Source organism: Labeo rohita, chromosome 22 (genome assembly GCF_022985175.1).
Source record: "Labeo rohita strain BAU-BD-2019 chromosome 22, IGBB_LRoh.1.0, whole genome shotgun sequence".
Classification (NCBI taxonomy): domain Eukaryota; kingdom Metazoa; phylum Chordata; class Actinopteri; order Cypriniformes; family Cyprinidae; genus Labeo; species Labeo rohita.
The window spans coordinates 33,761,311-33,789,129 of NC_066890.1; the positions used below are offsets into that span (position 1 = coordinate 33,761,311).

General features: G+C 35.9%; 1 protein-coding gene across 2 annotated transcripts in view; it reads left to right on the forward strand.

The window, feature by feature from the left end:
- The first annotated feature begins 2,207 nt into the window (after positions 1 to 2,207).
- Positions 2,208 to 27,819, forward strand: part of elfn2a (extracellular leucine-rich repeat and fibronectin type III domain containing 2a) — a 175,585-nt gene continuing 149,973 nt past the window's right edge. Inside the window, exon 1 of one of the 2 annotated variants that reach the window (XM_051094950.1) lies at positions 2,208 to 2,271. The gene's annotated coding sequence lies outside the window, so the exon portion shown is untranslated. Of the gene's footprint in view, positions 2,272 to 27,241; positions 27,359 to 27,819 lie in introns of those variants that run through there. The other variant, XM_051094949.1, reaches the window with a different exon arrangement.

Here is a 27,819-nt window from a genome sequence, read left to right on the forward strand (position 1 = left end):
CTCTGATTGTATTCGTCTGAAAGAAGAAAATCATATACAACTAGGATGGCTTGAGGGTGAGTAAATCATGTGGTAATTTTCCAACCCAGGCTCATTGGAATATGCACCTCTATGCACATTTCTGCTATACTGTGATTACGTACCTTACTGGATGTTTCGCGGCAGGAAGTGAAATGTTCAGAGAGTGGTGGTAAAACACACTTTCAATACGTGACTGTGGGTTTTATTATGTTGGTACAGGCACTTATTACTGCATTTTTTCAGACAATAGTCTCTGCTGTGGTATGACAGCAGGGTTGCCAGGTTTTCACAACAAAGCCCAACTGCTGCTCAAAACTAGCCCAATAGCATTTCGAGGGGGGTCCCCTTTAAAAATCGCGTTCAGGGGGATAACATACACATTTTTTTGTTTGGGTTCCTTGGGTAAATTAGTATTTCAGGGGCTAAATATGACGTTATTGACATCGCTTCAACCTGCGGACATCAAAACGACATTGTTAATTTCATGGGAAAACCACAGACTTAGCAACACTGCATGACAGATCGCTGTATAAACGTTTCGGATCAGCTCCGGTTCCAGTGTGTGCGCCGTAACGCTGTAACTTGTGCAATGTAACTAGGGTCCTTTAAAATGGCAGCGCTGAGTGCGAGTGAACGCGATCATTCCTTCCTCTGTACTACTAGTTTTAACGCAAATAAACACAAATGGACATCTCATGCCTCATGTAATCGCTCAATCAGTGTTTCAACCGCGGAAAGACGTCAACAAAACAGCGCAGAAATAATACGTCACGTAACATTTCATTTACCTCAGGCAAGTCATCAGTGTCCACAGCTTGTTAGTTCACTAGAGAAATGAAGTATAGAGAAGAGCATTTCACGAAATATTACACTATATAGGCTACTATTATATTTTACTTCACCTGTTAGTCTTAATTATTAAATGTATGTTTAAATTAATCTGTTATGAAACGTTATGACAGCCACTGTGTAACTGAATATATTTTAACAAATCACAAATTTTATAATTTATAAGTTAATTTAAAAACTGCCTTATGTGCAATTTACATGTTTACATACATTTTTTAAGTTAAGTGTTGATTATTATATTTAAAAATATATAAAATACAATTTTACGTTTTTAAGTTAATTGTAACCTTATAATGTAAAAGGCCACCCTATAGTTTAAAGCATAAGCTGAGGTAGATTACTGACAAGCTATGCAAAATCACGCTCATAATCGAAGATGAATCGCATTCGATTATGAGCGTGATTTTGCATAGCTTGTCAGTGATTTACGGCTCTGTGTATTAATTGCCGCTCCAGCTGAATGCACGTGATGGAAACCTACTACTAATCAAAGTACCGCCTTTACTGACTAAACGCTCCTGACAATCACATGCGATTTATTGTGCAGACCTATATGCATTTGTTGATTCAGCTGTGCTATTTTAACTTTCTTATGCGGATTTGAACTGTTTTGTCGAACTGTAATTTCACTGGGTTTGTACCAGAGCTCTCAGAGTAAACTGAACTAGAAAACTCATGCATATGAAGCTATATATGTGATGACAGCACTCAAAAGTATCAGTTTTCAAATCGCACAGTGTGTTAAAATTGTTTTACAGCCATAATATAATATTCTGTCAGTAACTGTGTGAAAATTAGGCTTTTTTTTAAAATCAAAACTCTGTGTGCAAATCAGGGGTGCCCAACCCTGTTCCTGGAGATCGACCTTCCTGCAGAGTTTAGTTCCAACCCTGATCAAACACACCTGTCTGTAATTATCAAGTGCTCCTTCAGATCCTAATTAGCTGGTTCAGGTGTGTTTGGTCGGGGTTGGAGCGGAACTCCGCAGGAAGGTCGATCTCCAGGACCCCTTTGAGCACCCCTGGTGTAAATCATACTTTTGTGTGAAAAGGAATCAAAGTTATCATAGTTTTGCAGCCTCTAGTGTTCATTTCAACTGGAAATTCGTGTATAAAGTGATTCGTACATATAGGTATTTTTTCAGTTTTGCAGAAATATATATAGAGGCACGTATTTCCAATGCGCCTATGCTGTAATTGTCATTTTTGGGTGAACTATCACTTTAAGACACAGCCTTGATAGAGAGTGGGCGCTGGCCCTTTAAGACTGCCTACCAATCAAATGAATTAAGCAATTAAGTTTGAACAAACAGGGAGTTGGTACACCAAACAAACTAGCACAACTCCAGTGTGGATTATAGAGTACGAGGCCTAACCAACCAACCACAACATCTTCCTCTGAGTGAGCTGATTAATTTTGTTATGTCTGCTGGTGGCTGATTACCCTTTGAAGTGCTTATGTTTGGGTGGGAGAAGCCAAAACCTTTGAAATATTGGCCTGTATTTGTTTCTGTTTTGGATTAGCTGAGCATTTACTTGGATTGCGTTGTTTAGTGTTGGAAGATCTTTGATGAACTTTTGAGTGCACTTTGATCACATGGATTGACCTTTGGAAAACTGATTTAATGGTATTTATTTAGCATTTTAGTAAGTTTAATGTGTGATGATTCATCAAGTGTTTGACTTTCTTGTTCTTTCTTTCTTAAGCATTATATAAAAGTAATAAATGCTATATTTGTGGTTTTTGTTTTTCCAATAAACGTTCTACTTTAAACTGAATATTGCAGTATAGGGTACAGCATTAAATGGCCCTTTTCCTTGTTTTACAACTCAAATTTGGAAAGTTTTCTTTCGGCCCCATAAGTCTTTATGTCTACCTGTGACATTCAGTAGACCAAATCAAACCAACCAGAGAAGAAGATCAGCAATCTCATTTTCTGCTGTCTGCTCACCGCCTGATCTGTGTGGCCATAAAAGCAGCTGAAGATAATAAAAGCCCTCACACGCTCTGATTTGCCTTGTCGGACACAGGGAGGTTTATAATGCCACCACGGCACCAAGAGAACTGCACACATTTAAATGCCCTTTTAAATTGGTCACTGTAACCATATTACATTATTGCTAAATATATATAAGTGTCACAAATATTGAACTATGATTAATATGAATAATGTCTGTATGTGTATTTTACATGATTACATGTGTATATGTATGTATTTATGTAAATCTTCTGTGTTTGAGCATTATATCATATAAAATATATTAAAATGTCACCTGGTATTTTATCTATACAAGTAAAAATGAATTAATAATATATGTACATTGAATATTATTTATACATTTACATTTATTCTGCAAACATATAGAATTAACCATTTTTCCTCCCGCAGGTAGGCGATGTTATTATGTTCTAGGATAAAAATATATTTAAGTGTCAAATTAAATGTATAATTAAATGTATTTATGATATAAGTATATTTAATTTATATATTACAGTACACTTCTGTTGATGTATCATGTTAAATATTATGTATTTAAATTTATTCCAAAAACCTTTTTTTGTGAAATAAATAAATAAATAAATAAATAAATATTTAACTAAGTATATAAAACTTACAAAAGATAATGAAGTGCCACTAATTTACTTTATATAAAACATTTAATATTTATGTTTAACATTATATAAATTGTGAAAAATATTCCATTTAATATTTAAATACGTATGATATTAATATATAAAGGAAATATTATTTTGTTTATACACTTTTAATTTATAGCATATTTTAATAAATATATAGATTAAATATCACTATATATATATATATATATATATATATATAGAACACACACACACACAGTTCATTTTATTTTATTATTTTATTTTATTTTGCAATAAAATTGTTATAGTACACAGAATATATTAAAGTGCTACTAAAATTTCTATAAATGTAATATTATATAAATTGTATAAAAATATTACATTTAATATTTAAATATAATATTTATAAGTATATTATTTGAATAAATATACAAAGGAAATATTATCATGTAAATACACTGAACTATTTTATTTTATTTTATTTTATTTTGTATTGTTTATTATAGTATGCAAAATATACTGAAGTGCCACTAATTTAGTTTACATAAAACATGCAATATTTATATAAATTTAATATTATATATATAGTGGTGTAGAATATTACATTTAATATTTAAATAAATAGAATATTTATGTGTTATTTTAAAAGTATATTTAATATATTTAAGTGTGCAATGTAAGTATATAAATGGAATATTATCATGCATATACAATTAAATTAAATTAAGTTTTTTATTTTGCAGTAAGATTTTTATAGTATACAAAATATAATATAGTGCCACTAATTTAGTTAATTTAAAACATTTAATATTTATATAAATTTAATATATAAATTGTGTAAAATATTGAAATATTTAATATTTAAATCTATTATTTATAAGTATATTAATAAATGTATAAAGGAAATATCATCATGTATATACAACTAACTATTTAATTGAATCATTTTTTTTTTATTTCATTTTATTTTATTTTATTTTTAAATTTAATCGTATGGTGTAGTTACGCCGTTTACCAGTAGGGGCAATCGTGACCACGCTAGCCATAGAAGTCTTTAACTATATATGTATGATAATCAGGTAAACGTTAAAGGCAACTCCCTCAAGTCTCTGGGTGAGGAAAATGTGTTATTTCCATCCCAAATAAACGGAAAGATAAGACACTTTTCCAGAGAAGGTTGTGTAAAGACACCCAGGAGCTGTGAATTGCTCATTCATTCCGAGTGGATGATGAGGTTGAGGAGAGGAAGCGGAGGTGACGGAGGGAGAGAGGATGAGGGTGATTGTGTAATTATACTCCACGGGTTCGCGCTCGTCGCGTCTGTCTGTTTCTTTTCAGTTTGGCGACTCGAATAATGGCTGTGCGCGGACGGGCTTGTATGTGGGCCGGTGGGTTCAGGGGGTGCAGCGTTTTGATGTGGTATGTGTCGGTCAATGAACGCCCTGCAGCTTGATAACAGTATTTATGTGTGTTTGTGTACTTGTGCGCGCAGTCACTGAAAGCTTGAGCTCTCAGTACATCCGTTTATTTGAGGATGAAACTCAAGAAAACTGTCAGATGATGTCTAGATCATAACTTAAGTTTAAAACGAGAAATTATTTTGCAACAAGGAGAACTGATCCATTAATGTAATTAATGGAGTTTTTATATTATGAAGCCTATTATGAAGCATAGCATACTTTTCTTTTCAATTGTAATACATGCTCTTATTCTCATTAATGTGATCATAATTTTTCATATTTCTTAAGTTCCAATTTTCTTCTTCTTCTTTAAATTGTGAAGTACATTTTCACCTTTTCTGAAAATATTATAATCCTAGTATAATAATAATAATAATAATAATATCTGTCATTATTATTATTATTATTATTATTTATTTATTTTATTTTATTTTATTTTATTTTTTTTACTGTTAAGTATTTGTGAAAGTTACAATCCTATGTATGTATGTATGTATTATTATTATTATTATTATTATTATTCAGATTATAAAGTACAATTTCATGGAGTATTCATATAAATATTGTGATCCACATAAATGTCTTTATATTTGCTTAATATTTTAAATATATATATATATATATATATATATATATATGTGTGTGTGTGTGTGTGTGTGTATATATTTTACACTTTCAGTTTTTTTTAATGATAATTTTTTGCATTTTTAGAATTTTAATAATAATAATAATATATGTATATATGTGTGTGTATATATATATATATATATATTATTATTTGCATTTGTAATTTGTTTTCGTTATTATTATATTCAAATTGTTAAATTCATTTTTAGTATTTCTGAAAATATTTTAATGCAAATAATTTAAAACATTTTGAATTTCCTTTTAAATATCATTTTTGCTTTTTCAGAATTTCTTCTTATTTATTATTATTATTATTATTATTAAAATTGCAAAGTACATTTTTACTATTTCTGAAAATATTTTAATGCATATAATTTAAAACATTTTGAATTTCCTTTTAAATATAATTTTTGCTTTGTCAGAATTTCTTATTTCTTATTATTATAATTAATTTTTTTATTATTTAACTTTGAGTTTTTGATATTATTATTTTTTTATTATTATTAAAATTGTAAAGTACATTTTCAGTATTTATGAAAATATTTCAATGCAAATAATTTAAAGCATTTCTGAATGTCTTTTACATTTTTAATGTAATTTTTGCTTTTTCAGAATTTCTTCTTAAAATTGTACATTTTCACATTTTCAATATTTGTTTTAAAGTTTTTTTTTTTTTTTTACTTCATTTTTCTTTTAAACATAATTTTTGCACTTTCATAATTTCTAACAACAACAACCACTACTACTGTTGTTGTTATTTAGAAATTTCTTCTTCTTTTTCTTCATCCATGTCTTTATTGCTAGTGCTTATGGTCCATGACTGGACTGCTGTTCCCATGACAACTGAAATTTGATGAACATGTTGACACACCAGTATGTTGATAATATCTGAGTTTTATTGTTCTTCCAGAGCTCTTGAGATTTCAGTAATGTCTCATAATGTTTCATCGACGTATCAAGTTAGTCTTCATTGGAAAGTCCTCAGAAGAAATATGATTTGCTTAACAAACTAACAAAGTCTCTGATGTTTGCAGACACTGATGTTTCTGCAAATTTGAGCACATTTGTGAGATTTCTCTGAAGGTCTAGAAAGGATATTAAGCATCTTGGAATATATACCTGTATGTATACTTCTCTGCTCATTCCTATTATAAGTGTGTGCTTTAAAAAGCCCAGTATCTCTTTCTGAGGCTGGATGTATTGAAAGCACCTTAGCAATGCCACGGTTCACATGGACGAGCTGTGTGGTGCTGCCACTCTTGGGAATCAATAGCCATCGTGGCTTGAACCCGCAGCCGTGAACCCCAGCAGCCGACTTACAAAACAATCAATAGGTAAATCAATACGATCTCAATGAAGACACAAGCTCTCGCAGCAGGTGTCTCTCTGAAAGTATTTTCTGAGGGGCCGTTTGTGGCGTAGCGGCCATCAATTGATGCTGATAATGGAGGGGGCAGTGAGAGGCAGAGTAGACAGCGCTGAAGTGGCCCTCACTCTGAGAGCCCGCTGAGGGTTCATCTCCATGGAGCCGCCCTCCTCTCGACGGCACTCACAAACCCAGACCGTTGTATGAGGATGCGGGATAACCCTCGCCTCACTGTGCTTCTGTTTATGACCATGTCGAACTTTTAACAATGTGACAGCATTATCTTCACATCCTCAGGACATTTGTGATGGGCTTAGGTGAGTCTCTCATGTGACTTTGTGTTGTGTTTACTTTTTAATTAATGGGGGAAAAGTGAATTTAAAAGAAATCACAAATTAAATGTGAAATGAGTTTTATATTCAGAATATTTATAAATTAAAATGGATATTTGTGTATATATTTGATGTACATTTAATTTACAAATAATCTGTTATAAGTTAATTATTGAAAAGAAGCTGAATTATTATAAATATTATTTATAATTTTTGTTTGACACAATAAAACTAACTATGAAATGAATTATTCTAAATATTATTTAAATTAAAATTATATTTTTTGTTATATTATACAAATATAATTTATTGCATGTTTTACTTTAATTCATACATTTTTATTTGAATATTTTCTTTGTATTTGGTATTTAATTTAGAAATGTTGTTTAAATTAGTATTTATTTTAAATTTTATTTTAAATTTAAATTTTTTGGTTTTAAATGCAAGATAAATGTAATAAAATAAAATAATAAAAATATTTCTGTATTATTTCTATTATTATTATTAATATAAATTTAATTTAATGTATAATTGTTCATTGATATTTCATTTATCTTAATGAGAAAATTAAACTAAAATTAAAATAAATATTTTCTTTGCATTTCATTCATAAATATTGTTTAAATTCATTTTTAGGTTTTTAATGCAAAATAACAATATTTATATATTTATAAAATAATGTGATTTATAATGTTTAATACTATTTATAGAAATAATATATTGCATGTATTTAATGCATAGAATACATTCATATTAAATGAATAAAATGTTTAAGTTTAATTTTTTAATAATAAAATAAAAAAGAAAAATAAATGGAATTTTCTGTTATGATTATTATAAAAATATTATTAATTGCATATAAACATATTTATATAAACATTAATTTATAAATATATAAATTCATTTAATTTATACAATCTTTCTAGGTTAAGCTTTTTAATTAATGAAAAATGTCAAATTCTAATAAATATTTTCTTTGTAGTTGCATTTCATTCTTAAATATTAAGTTGTTTTTTTTATTATTTCTTATGTTTTTAAAGCAAAATTAATTGAATTATTATAAATGTTTATAAATACGAAATAATGTGATTTATAATGTTTATTAATATTTATAGAAATAATATATTTTGTGTATTTAATACATATGATTAATAAATGCATGTATTTTTATTTAATTCATACATTTTAAATTTTTAATTAATAAAAAATGTAAAATTGAATTTTAATTTCTAAATATTGTTTAAATGCGCATTTAATTTTAATTTTATATAGGTTTTTAATGCAAAATAAATTGAATTATTATTCAATGTTTATAAATATGAAATAATGTGATTTATAATGTTTCATAATATTTATAGAACTAATATATTGCATGTATTTAATACATGCGTTTCAGTTCTATCGTTTGTCTTGATGCCAAAACCATTAGATTACGCACACATCGCACCTCATTCGTGAAACATGTTAAACAGATTTCTGTGTAATTCATAAAACTAATTTTGCGTAAACAGTCATTAAGTTTAATTGCGGCAATTTACAGGCAGTTTACGTAAATTTGTTCTGCTAATGTTAATAAATGAGACCCAATAACTAAAATGACAGACTGCAGGTTGGTATAAAACTTAATGTAAGATTTTTCTTTAACCCATTAATGACATTTTCTCGATTAAAAAAACACTATTTAAGGTGTTTGTATGACTTGTTGGCTTATTAAGATTGTGTAGAATGACTCCTCACTGCTTACTTAATGATTACATGTTCAATCAAAATGAACATGACCCAAAAACCTGACCTGTGTAAAAGGGCAGCTGAACATATAACCCTCTGCTGAGACTCTGTTTCATGTTTCTCAAAGGACAGCTCACACTGGCACCTTGTGCAACATAAAAACCTGACCGTATTGCCTCTGTAAACCCATCCAAAGGCTGTTTGTGCTCTTCTAGAGAACAGAATGGCTCCTGTTCCATCTGATAGCCCGCCACAGAGATAGGAAGTGCAGGACTGCCAATCACCTTCACTCTCAAACTCTTTCAGTTGCCTGAAATGGGATTTTTTTTCAAGTTTTCTCAAGCCAGACATAAGCAGCAGAGGTGCTTTCTTCAGCGCTGACCCTCTAACCCTTATTCCAATTAACTCGGGACCAACCGTGATGTAGAAGTCGTCCTCTGAACAGGAAATCTTAGTCCTCAGAAACAAAAAATACAACTCAGTGACTGAGTTTTGGCATGGACGTCACACAAACACATGGCTGTCACAGTATATGTTCTTCTGTCTTTTCAGAGGGGCTCAGAGTGACTCATTTCATGTCTTTGTCCCTGTCCCTGTCCCTGTCCCTGTAGGGTCAATACTGTGATTTAGCCCTGAAGCTCAGGATTTGACCCTCATGACTTGCATGTTAAGGGCAGAGAGCTCAGGTCCGACTGAAATGACCTTGTGAGGAGAGAAGGAACATTAAAATGAGACATTGCTGTTTTAGATATATTGCATATATTTTGTAATAACCCTCATGTTGTGTTCCAGTCATTTTGACCCAGAGAGGATTTTCTTTTTTCTTCCCCAAGTATGATGACTTTTTAGTGCCACATTTAAAAAACAAACAAACAAACAAAAAAACTTAAGATTCAGGAATAAAGCCGTAATAATTTGAGAATAAAGTTGAAATATTTTTTCAACAAAGTCAAAATTATGAGAATAAAGTCTTTTGCGCATGCATTTCAAAGGCCTAATGAAATGTTATTTCCAAGCATACTGTCCTTGCGAGTCTAAAACATTTTTGGTAATAATCCCACATATATTCAAATAAATTCTGGGGGGCCTAGCAACTTCTCCTGGTGCTCCCAATCTGGGCCATTTGCATGCAAAATATTAAAACTTTAATGGATTTTATTCGTCAAAACTTTTCGACTTTATTCTCGAATCATTTTGACTTTATTCTTGTAATTTCAACATTATTCTTGAAATATTTTGACTTTATTCTCAACATTTCAACATTTTTCATAATTTTGACTTTATTCTTGAAACATTTTGACTTTATTCTCGTAATTTCAACTTTATTCTGGTAATTTCGACTTTATTCTCTAAACATTTTGACTTTATTCTCGTAATTTCAACTTTATTCTGGTAATTTCGACTTTATTCTCTAAACATTTTGACTTTATTCTTGTAATTTCAACATTGTTCTTGAAACATTTTGACTTTATTCTGGTAATTTCAACTTTATTCTCTAATCATTTCGACTTAGTTATCGTCATTTCGACTTTATTCTCTAAATATTTCGACTTTATTCTTGTAATTTCAACATTTTTCATAATTTTGACTTTATTCTCAAAACATTTTGACTTTATTCTAGTAATTTCGACTTTATTCTGGTAATTTCAACTTTATTCTCTAATCATTTTGACTTAGTTATCATCATTTCGACTTTATTCTCTAAATATTTCGACTTTATTCTCGAAACATTTTGACTTTATTCTCAACATTTCAACATTATTCTTGAAATATTTTGACTTTATTCTCAACATTTCAACATTTTTCATAATTTTGACTTTATTTTCGAAACATTTTGACTTTATTCTCGTAATTTAAACTTTATTCTCTAAATATTTTGACTTTATTCTTGAAACATTTTGACTTTATTCTGGTAATTTCAACTTTATTCTCTAATCATTTCGACTTAGTTATCGTCATTTCGACTTTATTCTCTAAATATTTAGACTTTATTCTTGTAATTTCAACATTTTTCATAATTTTGACTTTATTCTCAAACCATTTTGACTTTATTATCATAATTTCAACTTTGTTTTCTAAATATTTCAACTTTATTCTCAAAACATTTTGACTTTATTCTTGTAATTTCAACATTATTCTTGAAATATTTTGACTTTATTCTCAACATTTCAACATTTTTCATAATTTCGACTTTATTCTCGAAACATTTTGACTTTATTCTCGAAACATTTCGACTTTATTCTCATAATTTCAACTTTATTCTTGAAACATTTCGACTTTATTCTCGAAACATTTCGACAGTATTCTCGAAATTCTCGACTTTAATCATAATCTTAGATTTTTTTATTTTTTATTTTTTTAACGTGGCACTAAAATGCTGTTGTACGTAAGAGTGGGTGCAGCCATTTACAAATGTTATGGGTCTGGCTTCCGGTTATTTTTAGCTGTACAAAACAACTTGTTTTGCTCCTTGATATTACAAATTGCGGTGTCTTACCATGTTATTTTAATATATTACTGTATCTTAATTATTAATTATTGTGTTAGCTGGGTGCTTTTCCCTCCCAAGGATATGAATATAGTAGGACACAATTCCCATAATCGTAAATGTAACTAGTGAAACTTTAACGCTACCAGGAGAAAAGCAGTGTTGCATACATGATTTTTATCTGTTTGGTAGCCATTAATGTGTCACTGCAGACTAATAGTGAAAAAGCTAGTTAGCAATGCAGCTTAAATTTAGAAAAGATGAGGGGGAAAGGAGGGAGAGAAACGGTTTAGGGGAATTTCAGGAAGAGAGAATTCCCAGACAGATGGTGAGAAGGGAGGAAGGGGAGATCCCATCGTCATAAAACGAAACAGTGAGTCACCGTCACAGTGTGGAGCCTGCTATACCTCTCCTAACCACCAGGGTGCAGCACATCATCATTGAAGATGTAATAATTACATTAAAATCCATGTATTGTTTAAAACGGAACAGTTGTAGATGGATTTCAATTGCAGGAGAAGCCAAACTAGACCACTTGGAATCTACAATCAGAAAAGAGGATCCACATCTTAAGTCCTAGCTTCCCACTAATGGATCATGACACTAAAAGTAATGTGTTTACAGACCTGTCAGTAACATTTTGCTTAAGTGTCAGGAATCTGCTCTTTGCTTTCAGGCCTTCTTCTGGAAAATGTGACAGCTTGATTCAAAGGTACGTTTGGGATGGCCAGTTAGCACGTCGTAATTCTCGTAGCTGACAAAGCTTTTAACCTCGCTGACCGGCTGACACAAAACATCAGTAAGAAATCTGACCTCCAACACATCGAATCACCATCAGCACCTCGTTCCCCAGGTGTGACATCACCATATCTGTCAAAACACATGCTGCTTGAGATGGATGGCCTTGCTTGGATGAAAGACATGTAAAGAGACATTTGCAGGGTGTTTTACTGTTGTAATTGGACATATTTGATAGATTTTATAAAAACGGGTGCTAATTTTAAATGAAAATTCTGTCATTAATTACTCACCCTCATGTTGTTTCAAACCCGTATGACCTTCTTCGTCTTTGGAACACAAATTAAGATATTTTTCATGAAATTCAAGAGCTTTCTGCCTCTTCATAGACAGCAAGGGTACTGCAGTGTTCAAGGCCCTGTGTTCCGAAAACGAACGAAGGTCTTAAGAGTTTGGAACGAGTAATTAATAACAGAGTTTTCATTTGTGGGTGAACTAACCCTTTAATAACATAAGCTAATGAATTGTCTATGAAAATTTGGGTTGCATTTTGCAAGAAGCGACTGCTTTGTGGTTTAGACTAACTCTAGTATTGCTATTCTTGTGAAACAGACTGTTCAGATCCATGTGTGTGCTAGATGATTTGCCATAGCATGTGGTTCATTCTTCAGGGGCCTAGCAGAACTGTTGCAATGTTTTCTCTCAGATTAGTGGTTTGTGTTAGTATTGCAAATGTAGGCGCAACTGTTTGTTAGCTTAGCACTAGTTCCCTGTTGGTCGTCCCTGTCAGATCGCGAGTCTGTCTCAATTAACAGATCATTTAAGTGCAAATGATAATTACACGCTGCTCTCAGGCCAGTCACTAAGCGGGGATCTGCCCAAGATTCTGAGATTTCAAGAAGCTGCTCTATGAATGCTTGAACCTGTTTGTGTTCGCACAATATGTGCCCCTGGACCACAAAAGCAGACAAAAGGGTCACTTTTCTGAAACTGAGATTTATACATTAAAAATATATTAAATGGTAAGAATAAATATATGTATAAATACAGTTGAGGTCAAAAGTTTACACCTAAGAGGGATCATAAAAAATACATGTTTTCTTTTTTTTATTTAGTGCTGACCTGAATAAGATATTTTTTTACATAAAAGATGTTTACATATAGTCTACAAGAGAAAAGAATAGCTGAATTTATAACAATGACCCCATTAAGTATTCTTAATACTGTGTTGTCACCCGAATGATCCACAGCTCTGTTTTTTTTTTTTTTTTTTTTTTTTTTTAGTTGTTCATGAGTCCCTCGTTTGTCCTGAAGAGTTAAACTGCCTGCTGTTCTTCAAGAAAAATTCCTCAGGTCCCACAAATGCTTTGGTTTTTCAGCATTTTTCAGTATTTGAACCCTTTCCAACAATGACTGTATGATTTTGAGATCCATCTTTTCACACAGAGGACAACTGAGGGATTCATATGCAACGATTACTGAAGGTTTAAATGCGCACTGATGAAGGAAACACAATGCATTAAGAGCCAGGGGGGTGAAAACTTTTTGAATTTGAAGTTTAGGGTAAACATAACTTATTTTGTCCTCTGTAGCTTCTGAAGGGCAATACTAAATGGAAAAAAAATAGGCAAAATAAGGAAAATGTACACATCATGCTGTTCAAAATTTTCCAACATTTGTAATGCACAGTTTTCCCTTCTGAATCATCAGTGAGCATTTGTGAGTGTCTTCTAATAGTTGCATATGAGTCCCTCAGTTGTCCTCAGTGTGAAAAGATTGATCACAAAATCATACATCATTGTTGAAAAGGGTTCAAATATACAAAAATGCTGAAAAAAAAAAAAAAATAATTGTGGGACATGAAGAATTTTTCTGAAGATCAGGCAGTTTAACTGTTCAGGACAAACAAGGGACTCTTGAACAACTATCACTAAATAAAAAAATACAGTTGTGGATAATTCAAGTAACAACAGTATTAAGAATCAAGTGTATGTAAACTTTTGAACAGGGTCATTTTTATAAATTCAACTATTCTTTTCTCTTGTAGGCTATATGTAAACATCTTTAATGTGAAATATCTTATTCAGGTCGGTACTAAATAAATAAAAAAAAAAGTAACATGCATCTTGTATGATCAAATAATTAGCATTTTGCAGATTCTGCAAGGTGTATGTAAACTTTTTGACCTCAACTGTAAGCTTTCCATCAATGTATGGTTTGTTAGGATAGGTCAATATTTTGAAAATCTGGAAGCTAAGGGTGCAAAAAAAAAAAAAAAAAAGAAAAGAAAAATTAAGAAATTTGCCTTTAAAGTTGTTCAAATTAAGTTCGTATGAATGCATATTACTAATCAAAAATTAAGTTTTGATATATTTTATGGTAGGAAATGTACAAAATATCTTAATGGAACATGATCTTTACTTAATATCCCAATGATTTGTGACATAAAAGAAAGATAGATCATTTTGACCCATACAGTGTTGGCTATTGCTACAAATATACCCGTGCTACTTACTGGTTTTGTGGTCCAGGGTCATATATAGTGTTAATAATGCCACAGCTGTGATGTTCGGTCAAACATCCATGTTACAAACCTATATGGTATTGTTTGTTCTGTGGAACATAAATGCAGATATTTTACATCTAGGGTCTCCAAACTCGGTCCTTGAAGGCGGGTGTCCTGCAGAGTTTAGCTCTAACCCTAATCAAAAAAACCCTGAATCAACTACTGAAGGTCTTAGGCATGCTAGAAACTTCCAGGCAGGTGTGTTGAGGCAAGTTGGAGTTAAACTCTGCAGGACACCGGCCCTCAAGGACCGAGTTTGGAAAACCCCATAGGTTTTTTCCTAAGACAGGAGTAGGCAAGTTTAATCCTAGAGAGCTGCAGTCCTACAGAGTTCAACCCCAACCCTGAAGAAAAAAACAGACCTGCCTATAGCCTTAGTAATCCCGAAGACCTTGATTAGCTTGTTCAGGTGTGTTTATTTAGGGTTGGAGCTAAACTCTGCAGGACAGCGGCTCTTTAGGACCAAACTAGCGTATCCCTGTCCTAACCTATTAGAGGCCAATAATACCACCACTTGTAAATTGCACTAAAAGGACAAAGAAAGTAATCCTTACCACAGCTTTGTGTGAGGAAGAGAACCCAAATTCCTTTAACAACCAGAGGCCTAAAAACTGGATGTATCCTACTGTACAAGAACAGCTTCACTACGCAACCTCTAAATGTTCTAGAACAGGAGCAATATACAATTGTGAAAGATAAAAATGTGTGCATTAACCTGAATGCCACACACATCCTTTAGGCCTCGGAACCTCACGGCGCAGAATATGGATGAATGTCAAGCTCGTTCATTGCTATTCCAGATCTTTCTTGTTCTTCACCCCAGAATCACCTCATTTCTCTTCCTCTCATGGTGTGAAGATTAATCACACTTGACATCTCATTTTCCGACTGTGGCTTTTCGCAGAATCTGTTCGTTCGGCCGGAGAGATCGTGAATGTTTCAATATACTTTAAAACTTCCTAATAGTACCTGCATCAGCCTCGTCTGATTCAAGCCTTCGCCTTTACTAGGTGAAGTGCACAATCTCATTTGGATCATGGAAATATATGGAGCAACTTGGTAGAACAGATTCTGATACTGTGTTTTATAGCATGCAAAACTGTTCTGGTTTTCAGAATTTTGAAATCCTGAATACATTTACATTTGTTTTTGCATGCATAATTTAAGTTATTTGGACTGTTTATCTGTCACACTCAATTTACGACCAAGGTGTTCACGCGAGACATAAATGGACAGGTTGGATAGATAGAAAGACTGATAGAGACAGTGAGAGAATTTGTATTTGGTGTCTATCTCATTCAGTTTTGGCATGCGACTCGCCTTGCATCGCTGCTGTGCTCCGTTACCATGGGAACATGCAGGAGCACCAACGTTAGTGAAGAACGAAAGCAAGCGAGAGGGAGAGAGAGAGAGAAAGCATTCCCGCCTTTTGGTGCTTTCTCCCGCATGTGAGTTATCGACAGCCCCTCTAGCGCTTGGCAAATTAAAACATATTTCATCTGCCACAAAAATCTACAATGAGCCATTAAAACTCAGGGCTCCTTTTCTCATTCTCTGTCTCTCCACCTCAAATCACTGAACCATACCACCTTAGCCGGTTTGGAAGGTAAAAAATGCCATTGACTTTAAAGAATTATTTGCTTTGACTTCCAGAACCTCCCACTCAGTTTTTTTTTTTGCCGGGAACTTCTGCAAATGATGACTCAAGTTTTTTTTTTTTTTTTTTTTTTTTTTTTTCAAGGTGTGTGGCAGAGACCAAGTTAGTGTCGCTTTAAGCAATAGGGGGTTTTTCGCCTACTGGTTTCAATCTGGCCGATTTCTTTAGTCAATGTCACGGTCCAGTTGACAGGAGACAGTGAACGTGCTGACCTGGACCGCTTCTATTGGTTGCGCTAGCTAAACCTGTAGCAATTTTCCCTCAGCGGGACTGTCTTCAGCCCAAATGTTGAGGATTAGCCATAGGACTTGAGGTGTGGCAACGTTAAGACCCATTTTTAAGAACTTGGTTTATTAATTATTCTCAAAGGTTGTCAAGAAGAGAGAATTCCAGACTGGTTACACAAAAGTCATGGTCTTAAACCCCAAAGTGGTGAGTCATGATTACAGCCATTGTGGCCTTGAGCAAGGCGTCCCAGGTTGGGAAGTTGTCCCTGTGGTAGAAGCATACTGTAAGTTGAAATGAGAATTCTGTCATTAATTACCCACCCTCATGTCGTTCTAAACCCGTAAGACCTTCGTTCAACTTCAGAATACAAATTAAGATATTTTTGATGAAATTTGAGAGATTTCTGACCCTGTTTAGTTAGCAATGGAACTGCCACATTCAAGGCCCAGAAAGGTAGTAAGGACATTGTTAAAATAGTCCATTGGACAACAGTGGTTCAACCATTATGAAGCTACAAAAATACTTTTTGTTCTTCTCTTCCAGGTCAGTCTCCGCTGCCATTCATGAGAGTACCAGGAGACTGACCCAGAAAGGAAGAAATCATTGCATAAAGTTATTCTTTTTGTGTTCTTTGCACACATAAAATATTCTCATATCTTCATAATATTACGGTTGAACCACTAATGTGACGTGGACTATTTTAACAATGACCTTATTATGTATCTGGACCTTGAATGTGGTAGTACCGTTGATGTCTATGCAGGGTCAGAAAGCTCTCGGATTTCATTAAACATATCTTAATTTGTGTTCCGAAGATGAATGAAGGTCTTACGGGTTTGGAATGTCTTGAGAGTGAGTAATTAATGACAGAATTTTAATTTGTGGGTTAGCTATCGCTGTAATGTTTAACAAAGAAGAATGAAAATTGTAAAGTTCCTCTACACTAAATTGAAGGTCCTACATGAATTTGCAATTTCCATGAAGTGTCTTTGTCCGGATGAAGACATTCATTACCGCCTAATATAAATTCAAGTGCCTTGCCATTGGTTTTTTTAGACTAGAGGCCACTACGTTCTCCCAGACGGCACACTTGATGCAATGCTGTAGCCTTCGTTTGCAAAAGTCCTCAAGTTTGTAGGGTAACCCATTTGTCATTTTCAGATTCGGATTGGTGCTCACAAGTGCTCATGCTGTGCTCCCTTAGTGCAAAACTTTCGGTGGAATGTTTCCAAACCGTCCAAGCAGTATTGCATCACCTAAGTGTGGATGTGGAGGGAGACCGGTGTTGAGAGCGGTATCTTGGATAGGGCCTTATTTAAACAGTTGAGTGATGGGGCATTTGGTTTGTTGAATCAATAGTAAATGTATTTGTGTCTCTGCGCATATGTGTGTTTGCAGTGGCTCATTTGGCAAACCTGGGTCTCATCTGGCATATTCCAGATTACCTGCGACTCCTGAGATAACCGAGAGACTCTTGCAATCCATCACCTGCCGACAAGGCCTTGTCTGAAAGTTGGAGGGAGCGAAGGAAAGGGGAAAACTGACAAATGAGAAAAGGGAAATGGCGGTGAGGGACATCCAATGGTGGAATAAAATTCTCTTTCTCGTTTTCTCACAGGAAACCGAGTCTTTAAAAGATAACTGAAATACTGGCATAAAAATTACACTGCTGTATTGACGATAATAATTGTGAGGCTGGGATAATTGAGGACAGTCTCTTGCTGGATAGATATTGACCACATTAGTGCTTGCAGTGGAGATGAGCTTTAATTAGACTCAATTAATCCCCATTTGGTCTCGGAGGATGGAGGCAAATAGCAATTTTCAGAGCACAAGCCCCTTTACCTGCTCACAGCTCAATAGACGATATACCTTGTTTAGTGGCTTGTCCTGTGGCACTGAGCGAATGTGAAAATTACAAGACCATAATCCTTCGAATGGAGCTCTCAGAGTCTTTGATTACTGGTGGCGACATTGTCAGTGTGTGTGTGAGAGACTTACAACACTGGAGGGACTGTAACTTTAATAAGAACTGTGAGTTCACAGACTTTAACAGTGTATTTTGGAGGTAAAACTTTTTCCCTGAAGGACAATAGTTCTCCTCTGCAGGTTTATGTTGTATTAAGGAACCATATATGTTGTAACATTTGAACAGAACGTCCAACTAATGTCCAAATACATCAGAGTGGTTGTTTTTCAGGTATGCATTTATCCCCTGATACTGATGAATATGGTGTGTCGATGCATCTGGGAACAGTGTTATTGTAGTATTTTTGCATCATGACTTTATCAACATTCTCAACTTTAGACTTCAACGCTACTTCTGGGAATTAAGGTGCATAAGTCTTGTTGAGTCCACCAGGATTGTAAAGTCATTTTTTATAAGTTCACAAGACCCTCAATGTAGACTTCTGAAGAAGAATTACTAGTCGCTGAATTTGCTTATCTTTGCAAGTGACCATCCCGGCTCACTTGTACCCCTTTCCCACCGAGACAGTTCAAGTGCTGGTTCGGAGGCAGAGCCTAGTGTCAAATCGATTCTTTGTCTTTCGACCCCCAAAGCACCAGCTCGGAACCCAGAAAAGTGGTTCGTAAGTAGCACCAAAACATTGCTGGTCTTGAAGTAAGAGACGCTTGCGTCAAGGGCTGGGGGCGGGATTACCATGACCAACAAGACAAACAGAAACTTCTGACTGGACTTTTTTAGAAAAAGCATCTAACCACGAATACGTTGGATCCGCCATGTTTGGATGCCGATGTTGATATTAGGCTATTGTTGATATTAGGCTTGCTCGGGATGTGTCGGCACTCTGCGGACCGGTTGGTGTGTGGCGTCAAAGTACCACAATGGCAATTTAAAAGCTTAAAGCAGGGGTGGCCAAATTTGGTCCTTGAGGTCCTACAGAGTTTAGATCCAACTTGCCTCAACACACCTGCCGGGAAGTTTCTAGTATGCCTAGTAAGAGCTTGATTAGCTGGTTCAGGTGTGTCTAATTGGGGTTGGAGCTAAAATCTGCAAGACACTGGCCCTCCAGGACCGAGTTTAAACACCCCTGGCTTAAAGGGTCCCCTGCTGTCCAGTCGCTCTTGTGGTGCTTTGGTGTCATGCGCCAGTCGGCCTGCATGGCACTGATGCATCTCGGGCAAGTCTGTTGTGTGTGTTTGGTGCTTGGTGTTTGGTTTGGTTTGGTGTTTTCAGTGACGTAAGACCTGGCTCTGTGGTGGCTCTCTAGCTTGTGGAAAAGCAAGCCTGTTCTAAGAAGGCTCGCCAGTCCAACCAACTCCGAACCAGAAATAGCACAAGCTTTGAACTAGCACTCGGTTCCTGTTCATGGAAAAGGGGCCTTGGTGATTTAGATGAGATATGGCTGAAAAAAAATCTCATTAGCCCTGTTTGTGCAGTAATATTGTATTCATTTAGCATGCAAGAACACTGGGTTTCAAACTCCGACTTGATGTATCCAAGATAAGATTTGATTGGATCCACTTGACTCAGAAATCTAAGGGGACACAAGCATCTCCCCATCTCTCTGAAAATGGAAGGTCTTGTCTGCAGATATGCAAATTGCTGCAGCATAAGTGTCTTCACAAACATACATGTCCATCTTGGTGCATCTGTTTGCTAGCTGTCAATATTTAATGGGCATCTATAAGTGATATCCTCCTCAATCTGGAGAGCTTTATCCAGTCATGTAGAATTCTCCAAGGCTGTTATTTTCTCTTAAGTCCTATCAGTCTTTTAAACAAAGCTGAAATAATATTAGACCTGTCTTATCTCCACCTGCCCTTATTCTCACCAGTTTATAGCAGTCTTTTGGTCTTTTTATGCAAACGAAGAGTTAAATGGTAAACCGATCAGGCTCAGAACAGAGCTTGACTTCAGACCTCCGTTATGTGGGTAGATTTTTGTGACTGCAAGCATTTCCGTGCAAGCGTGAGGGTGTGTGTTGGAGAGAATGGGAGAGAGAAACAAAGCAAAGGGTGCAATGCACACTGCATGTCTCGCTCGCTCTTTATGCAAATTGGGACATTTAAAATGGAAAAACATTTCTGCAAATGTTGTATTGCTTTGGTTATTTGGGTTTTTGCAGTGTATTTAGTGCATGCAAGCTTTATGTAGGTTTTATAAATAACCTGAATAGTATCCAATGTATATTTTAAAATCATTGTGGTCTCTGGGACTGTAAAGGCCTTCGTTTTCTGAAGCGATCTGAAAGAGTTGTCCAACCTGTTCCACCCCAGCCTCCATTCATCCCTTGACAAGAAGAACACCCATTCCCTTAAATGACTCTATCTTTTCCTTCATGCTGACACTTCATTTATCACTCATGCTGGGCAACATGACCATGTCTGTAAAGGTCACCAAATCCTCTCATTGCCACATGAGAGAGCCTGTTGCCCTATGTGAGAGAGGCTCAGTTTTAGGCTGTAGGTAAATTGTATCAATGACTGACCATGCGTCTTTAGATAATCAAGTTTGAACGGATCCTTGACGGAGGGATAAAAATAGATCCTGGGCCATTACGTTGTGCAGTAATAGCACAACTGCAGCCAATACACCAAGCCCTGGGGAGATTCAAAACGAAGGCCAGGGGTTTATTAACAAAAAACAATTACAAGGAAACAGAAATGTCCAATATTCTAAATTTAGACCCTTGTTGCCATGGTGTATGATTCACGTAAGACAAAGGTAGACTAAAGACAAACGCATGAATTTGATGATTCAATGTGCACAAAGTGGTTTATTACAGAGAATTCAACACTATGGTTAAATATCTATCTTGCCAGTTCTAATAACACCTGAGGATCCTATTCGGGCTTTTGTGAGGATAAACTAGACGTGTTTTTAATTTCTTAAATAGCATTGTGTATCTTGTACAACACAGTATTCCCTAAAATACTCCCTCCAAGTATCTTAATTGCTTTCAGAAGGAATGAAGAAATCACTAGCTCCTAGACAAAAAAGATGGTTTAGGTGAGCCAACAGTTTTTCCAAGCAAGTGAATGGCAGTTGCTTGGCAGGTGGAGGACCCCTCGGAAGGACCCGCCAAATTTGACAATCCAGTTATGTACAGCTCTTAAGAACTGATAGGTTACATGATCTTTATTAGAGTTAAGCGTTTAACTACATTCCTCCTGTAAAGCAGTGGGGTTTTACCACCAACAGTTGCTTGTGGTGCCATTTGGATAAATGGCGGTTGAGCGAAGGGGCAAGGTGCGGCTCGCCCAACCCGGATCAACCCCAATTGACTTTAAAGTGGGGTCGATGCTATGAGGTATACGGATGGGACACTCTTTTCTCCGCACTATTGGTCTTAAAAGAAGAGCTATTTGTCTTAAGAGGGGATCATTTGTCTGTGCTTTGCCTTAGCAAGGTAGAGGCAACAATTGAGGAGATCGGTTTAGGGATAACATGGTAAAACAAAAAGAAATACTGAAGCTGACGGGGCTCTTCAGGATCTCCATAACGGGAGAAAAAAAAAAGCAGTCAGATGTAACAGCTTAAGATGTTTTGCATGAATGGAGTCTGTCAGACTGGTTAAGATGGCTGCAGATAGAGGCAAACTTAAGTGAAATGAGTTTCTAGATCTTAAGTTTGGTTGGGTTGAGAATTAGAAGCATATTTTGTAGTTTAGGTTAGGGTTGAAACTGGAAGTAATTTGGACAGTTCTGTTGAAGTAATTTCTTTAATTGCTAGTGCGTGTCTTTTAAAGGATTAGTTCTCTTCCAGAATAAAAAATTCCTGATAATTTACACACCCCTTTGTCATCCAAAATGTTCTTTGTCTTTCTTTTGTCTTTGAGTAAATTACCAGGAATTTTTTATTCTGGAATCCTTTAAGGACAAGATTGGAGTTGGTATGGGTGGGAGTGTTAGATCTGCCATTAAAACCAAGGTTTTCAGAATGGTATTTGGTGTTCTTCTTGATGTCCTTGGAGCTATGGAGCCCCTGTGTCTCTAAATATTTTTTTCAATAAAAACATTACTGCTGTGGAACTGTCCAGGGTGCTGAAATGATATTTTGACTGAACAAGAGGTTCTTCTGTCAAACACTGTCGAACATCATTGTTTCTTTCGCTAGACTTTAAAGACAACTTTAGGCTTAGTTCACTCAAAACCAACAATTCTGGGATTATGTTTCACCATCATTTTATTCCAAACCTTTTATGATTTTTTTATAAAGAGTGTCAATGGTATCCAATGTTGTTTGGACTCCAGAGTACTTCAGAATATCTTCTGTGTTCAGTACAGATTTAGAATGACATGAGGTTGAGTAATTGACAGAATTTTCATTTTTTGGTGAACTATCCCTTCAAACTTCATCTCTGGAAGAATCTCAAATCTAACTCAAGCTGCAGTGACACAACTGAAAGCAAAGTTCTAGTAGCTGCACATCATTCTTCTAAAAGCTTATGTTGCTGATCTTGAGGTAGCTTCTATCTTTATAGAAGCCATCCTGTGAGTCCCTGCATCAGTAGCATTGATCCGTTAGAAAATGTGTAAATCCATCAAGCTAGATATGTCAAAGCTCCTCTGCTATCTCTGAGCGTATGTGTTTGAAGGTAGGTCCTCACCCTGTACTATTTTTCTACTTTCACATCCAGAGTAAAAGGACAAGCAGAAACGGGAGCAGAGCTATTTAGGTAATCCCCTCTCTTATTAGCAAGCCACTAAATGTTACTTCCTGTTAGATGTGAAATTTATGGTGTCTTGGAAGTCGGTTCGAAATCAGTTCCTATAGTAGGTACTGTCATTTACAAAACACCACCTGTTCAGTAATTGACTTACTGCAGTGAAGCAGCAAGATGTATAATAAACTCCCAATGATGTTTACAGTGCCTTTTGGACTGAATATCCCCTCCCTATTATTTGTAATCTCACTTAAGTGGCCAGTTATCCTGCATAGTTCACTTCTTAGAGCGACTGAACAAGTTCTAACTGGTCTTAACTGGTTAAAACACAGAAAAGACAAGATTTTTTTTGTGAATGAGCCTCTCGCACCCTCCATTCACCTAAATTCAGTGCCTGAAATCTCTCTGAGGACGTTTCAGGATGCCAGAGGGGGAGCTGCACAGTCATTCACGTGAAAGATTGATTTAACACACGCGGGCAGCTGTGGCTGCTCGCGCTCTGGCGGAGTGCCTCTCTATGACGTCAAAGGCTCCTGCCTGCTCGTGTGGGCGCGCGCTCGCTCGCGCGAGGAGAGACGCGCTGACAGAGGCGCGCTACGTGCTCAGCGTGTGAAAACAGATGTGCTTGGTGGCCGATGGAAAAGACAACGAGCAAAAACCTGAAGCTATATGAAAAATGCATTTATGCGTATTAGGGGACGCGCGTGTCGTGCATCGCCACTTTAGATGTCACGGTCAAGAAATAAGCCATTGCATTAAATCCTATAATAACGTGCATTGTAAATGTATATCATTATCTGAGATGGATTGTGAGATGATCTGTGCTTTTATTCTGTATTTATATCAACCCGTTCTCACTCCCACAGCATTAAGTCGGCTGCTGAACGAGTTGTGTATGTGAATTACTAGAGACCATCATCGTAACGAATCTGGGTTTGATTTTGATTCCTTAACTGTTCCATTAACGATTTGTTTAGTACTTTTGAAGTATAAATATTAAGAAAGGATCAATTATGAGCGGTCAATTGCCACATATGAGATTAATAAATCAGAAATGGAAATGTAATGGTTTAAATGACTTTTGAGGCACAGAAGTAGAATAAATGCAATCTACTGGTTTGAACTAGCTATAAATTAAATAAAATGGTTAGAAGAATGAACGTTTTATTAATTAACTTTTTCCAGTAAGTAAATATCACTTGTAAGTCATCATGTATATTTAGCTAAACCTACAGGTTGTCATGTGAACAATCAGTAAGTAACTATAGTTACACTAATGTAAGTCTCATTAGCCTTGCAACACAACAGCTCTTGGTTTATTTAGAGTCGCATGGCCACAGTATTAACTGAGGTTCAAAAAGCGAGTCAGATCAATTCAGTAACCAAAGGAACTGGCTTATTTGGGTAATCAGACTGTACTGGTTGTACTGTATGGTTTGGATTCACTGAAAAGAACAGGCTCTGAAGAGTGACGAGTTCCTGACTGCACTGAAATCGGATACCTTCCAACAGCATATGAAGACAGAAGTGTATCTTAATTCACAATGTAAAACAGCAGGTTAAAGGTCCCCAGATAGCCTGCTATTTCCAGTGAGATTCTGCACATCCAGTGGACACATTACTATCTCATGAGGCCATGGGAGAGTAATTATGAATTGCAGTGATGGTGTTAGGTCACATGACAATGACTGACAACATGAAAAAATGTTACTTACTGTATTGTTAATGTAGTTACTGGATTACATTCTTACTACATGCATTATTACTATGTACAGTAGAACACTTTTTTTTTTTAACAAATGACGTCATTGGCACAGGATGACTGCAGTCATAAGGGTGAACTTTGACTTTACTTTTCTATAGAGGGTTTGCACGTTTTGGTCAGTTACTTGGATGCGCAGTCATACATTGGCGATACTCAGATGTAAACAACAGCATGGACTACAGGGTCAGTGTGTACTACTGAATACAATGTTCTGTTAATTTATGCTGTTTAAACCATGGAAAAACCATGTGGAAGCTGCTAAATCATATCGAGAAGGACTTAGCAAGCAGGAAAGGCACAATGTTTTGACAAACTAAATTTATTGGGGGCAAGGATACGTACAAGCAGAATTAATTAAGATATTAGCCTACTATTTCACCTACCTGACTGGAAATGATAAGAACAAACATGAATGTTGTTGAGATTCTTTCCCTGGAAAACCTGGTTCAGTTTGGTCAACCACAAACACCTTTTATTCCTCAGATGGTTTTTTGCACTCTTCTCCGTGATTTGTTGTAACTTTTGGCAGCCTATAGTAGGCTACTCCAAATGTTTTTCCTGGCCCAACTGATTAGTACAGCCCAAAAACATGACAATATCTGATTTTCAGCAGCAATAATCAGCAATATATGCGGGTTTCGTTCGGTTTAGTGGCGTTGTTTACCTTAAGTGCAAGGAAGGAAGGAAGTGGAGATGCGTCCATTTATTTATTTTTTTTTATTTTTTAACACAACTTTAGCACCACTTTTTACCTGAGAATATAAATTTCCGCTCCAGAACAGGGCTAGCTTTGCTTTTGCTAAATGTGTACAGTGTGAAAAGATGCTGTGTTAGGGTGTACTCACACTAGGCAGTTTGAACCGTGCCCGAGTGCGTTTGACCACCAAAGCGTGGTTCGTTTGACTAGTGTGAGTGCTCCGAACTTGGAAGAGGTGTGCCAGAGCACGGTTCAGTTGGACTCGGGCGCGGTTCGCATGTAGTGTGAGCGCTAACCGTGCTGGAGCACGGAACGGGACGCGTGACGTCACGTTTTTTCCGATGTATGGGAACTGTAGTCAGTAATCAAAGCTGCAAAGTCCTTGCTGCACTTCAGCTGGTACCTTGCAAACCTCCTCATACGAGCAGCACGAATGCGTGAAAATTTTCGTGCCACAAAAGCGATAGACCTGTTTAGCAACAGGCTGTGAGAGGGCTGTGGACCACCGCGGACCAAACGACTCAAAATTACCATCCACAAAGTAACGAGTAACGTTTGATGCGTTCAGCGAGAGCGCCGCTCTTCCTGTTTATCCTGAAACCGTCGTACCATAATGACGTAAGCGTGCTCCAGCACAAATGCTGAAACCCTATGTGAGTGCAGACCAGGGGGGGAGTGGGGAGGGGGGGACAATCGTACCCGTGCACGGTTCACGGCAGCCATGCCTAGTGTGAGTACACCCTTAGATGCTAGAAACATCATTTTCAGTCACGGAAAAGCCATATGTTGTATAAACCGTAAACTTTCTGCGTTTGAAGAGAAAATGTCAAATGGTCACAGAAAACACGTGAATTGGGGTAAGGAAGTGATTTTTATTCTTACCTTTTTAGTCCGACAAGTCCATTCAGTAAAAACTTATACCACAATGAGCAACGCTAGCCTTTACATACAAATCACGTGCTCCGTTCGTCCAATCAGTGACGCAGAGTGTTCTCCCGCGGTTTTGGAATGTAGTCTAGATTGTGAAAAGTCATGTTATGCATAGCTAGGGTTAATTGTTAACCATGCGTAAATTATGAGCAGTGTTAAAAGAAAACCTAGTATTCCGTTTACCGAGAGTTTAGAATGACCCAGGGTTAACAATTTAAATTGTGAAAAACCCGCGAATTAAACGGCCTGTTTTAAGCGATTAATCAAAAGAACTCGTGCACTGTTACCTATTTGAATCACACCTACCAACTAACTAACTAACTAAAAATAAATAAATAAATACAATTCATTAGTTTAGAAATCGGAGTAAACCGGCCGCGTTGTATGTTTTTGTTCCACACGCAAAAAAGAACCGGAAAGTCGTACGTTGATACGTGTGTTGCGTTTGACTGACTAAAAAGAACCAGTTCAGAGGAGTCATTCGTTGAGGAATCGGGCTACACTGATCCAGTTGTGTTTCCCCACTCGCTCTCTCTCTCTCTTTCTTCCTCGCTCTATCTCTCTTTCGCGCCAGCTCAGTCCGTATCTCCGTCGGTCTGAATCCTCAGCGCTGGCAACGGATAATAAACTGCCTTTCCGCAGCAATACGTGGCCAACGGAACAGCCCGCAACAGAGGTAGGAATGCAGTCTCCGAATTCAATCATTTCTGTATGAAACTGCTAAAGAAGCCAAGCTCGTGCAATTTTTTTTAAAATCAATATCCTCTCCATTGATGAGAAAGTGATTCATTTGGAAAGCCACCTGCATGCTGATCTGTGTGCGCAGGGGTTTGGTGAGATGTGTTGCATCCTTCAGCTGAAGATAACGCGGCTTTATCAGATCTTTTCTGACACTATCGGAGTTTTAGAAGATGGTTAGGGTTTAAAATGCATCCTAAACCAGACTGAGCAGATTCAGAGCATTTACAAAACCCATGCGTACTAACAAAAACAGATTTTCTGTATAGACTTTAGATGCTGTTTTCCAGCAGTTTCTTGTGAAGATGATTGCCATTTCTATTTATTCAATAACTCTGCATGTGTGTTTTAGTTTTCTTGGCTGTAACAAGCTCGAAGAAGTACTGTAGTGCAAAATAA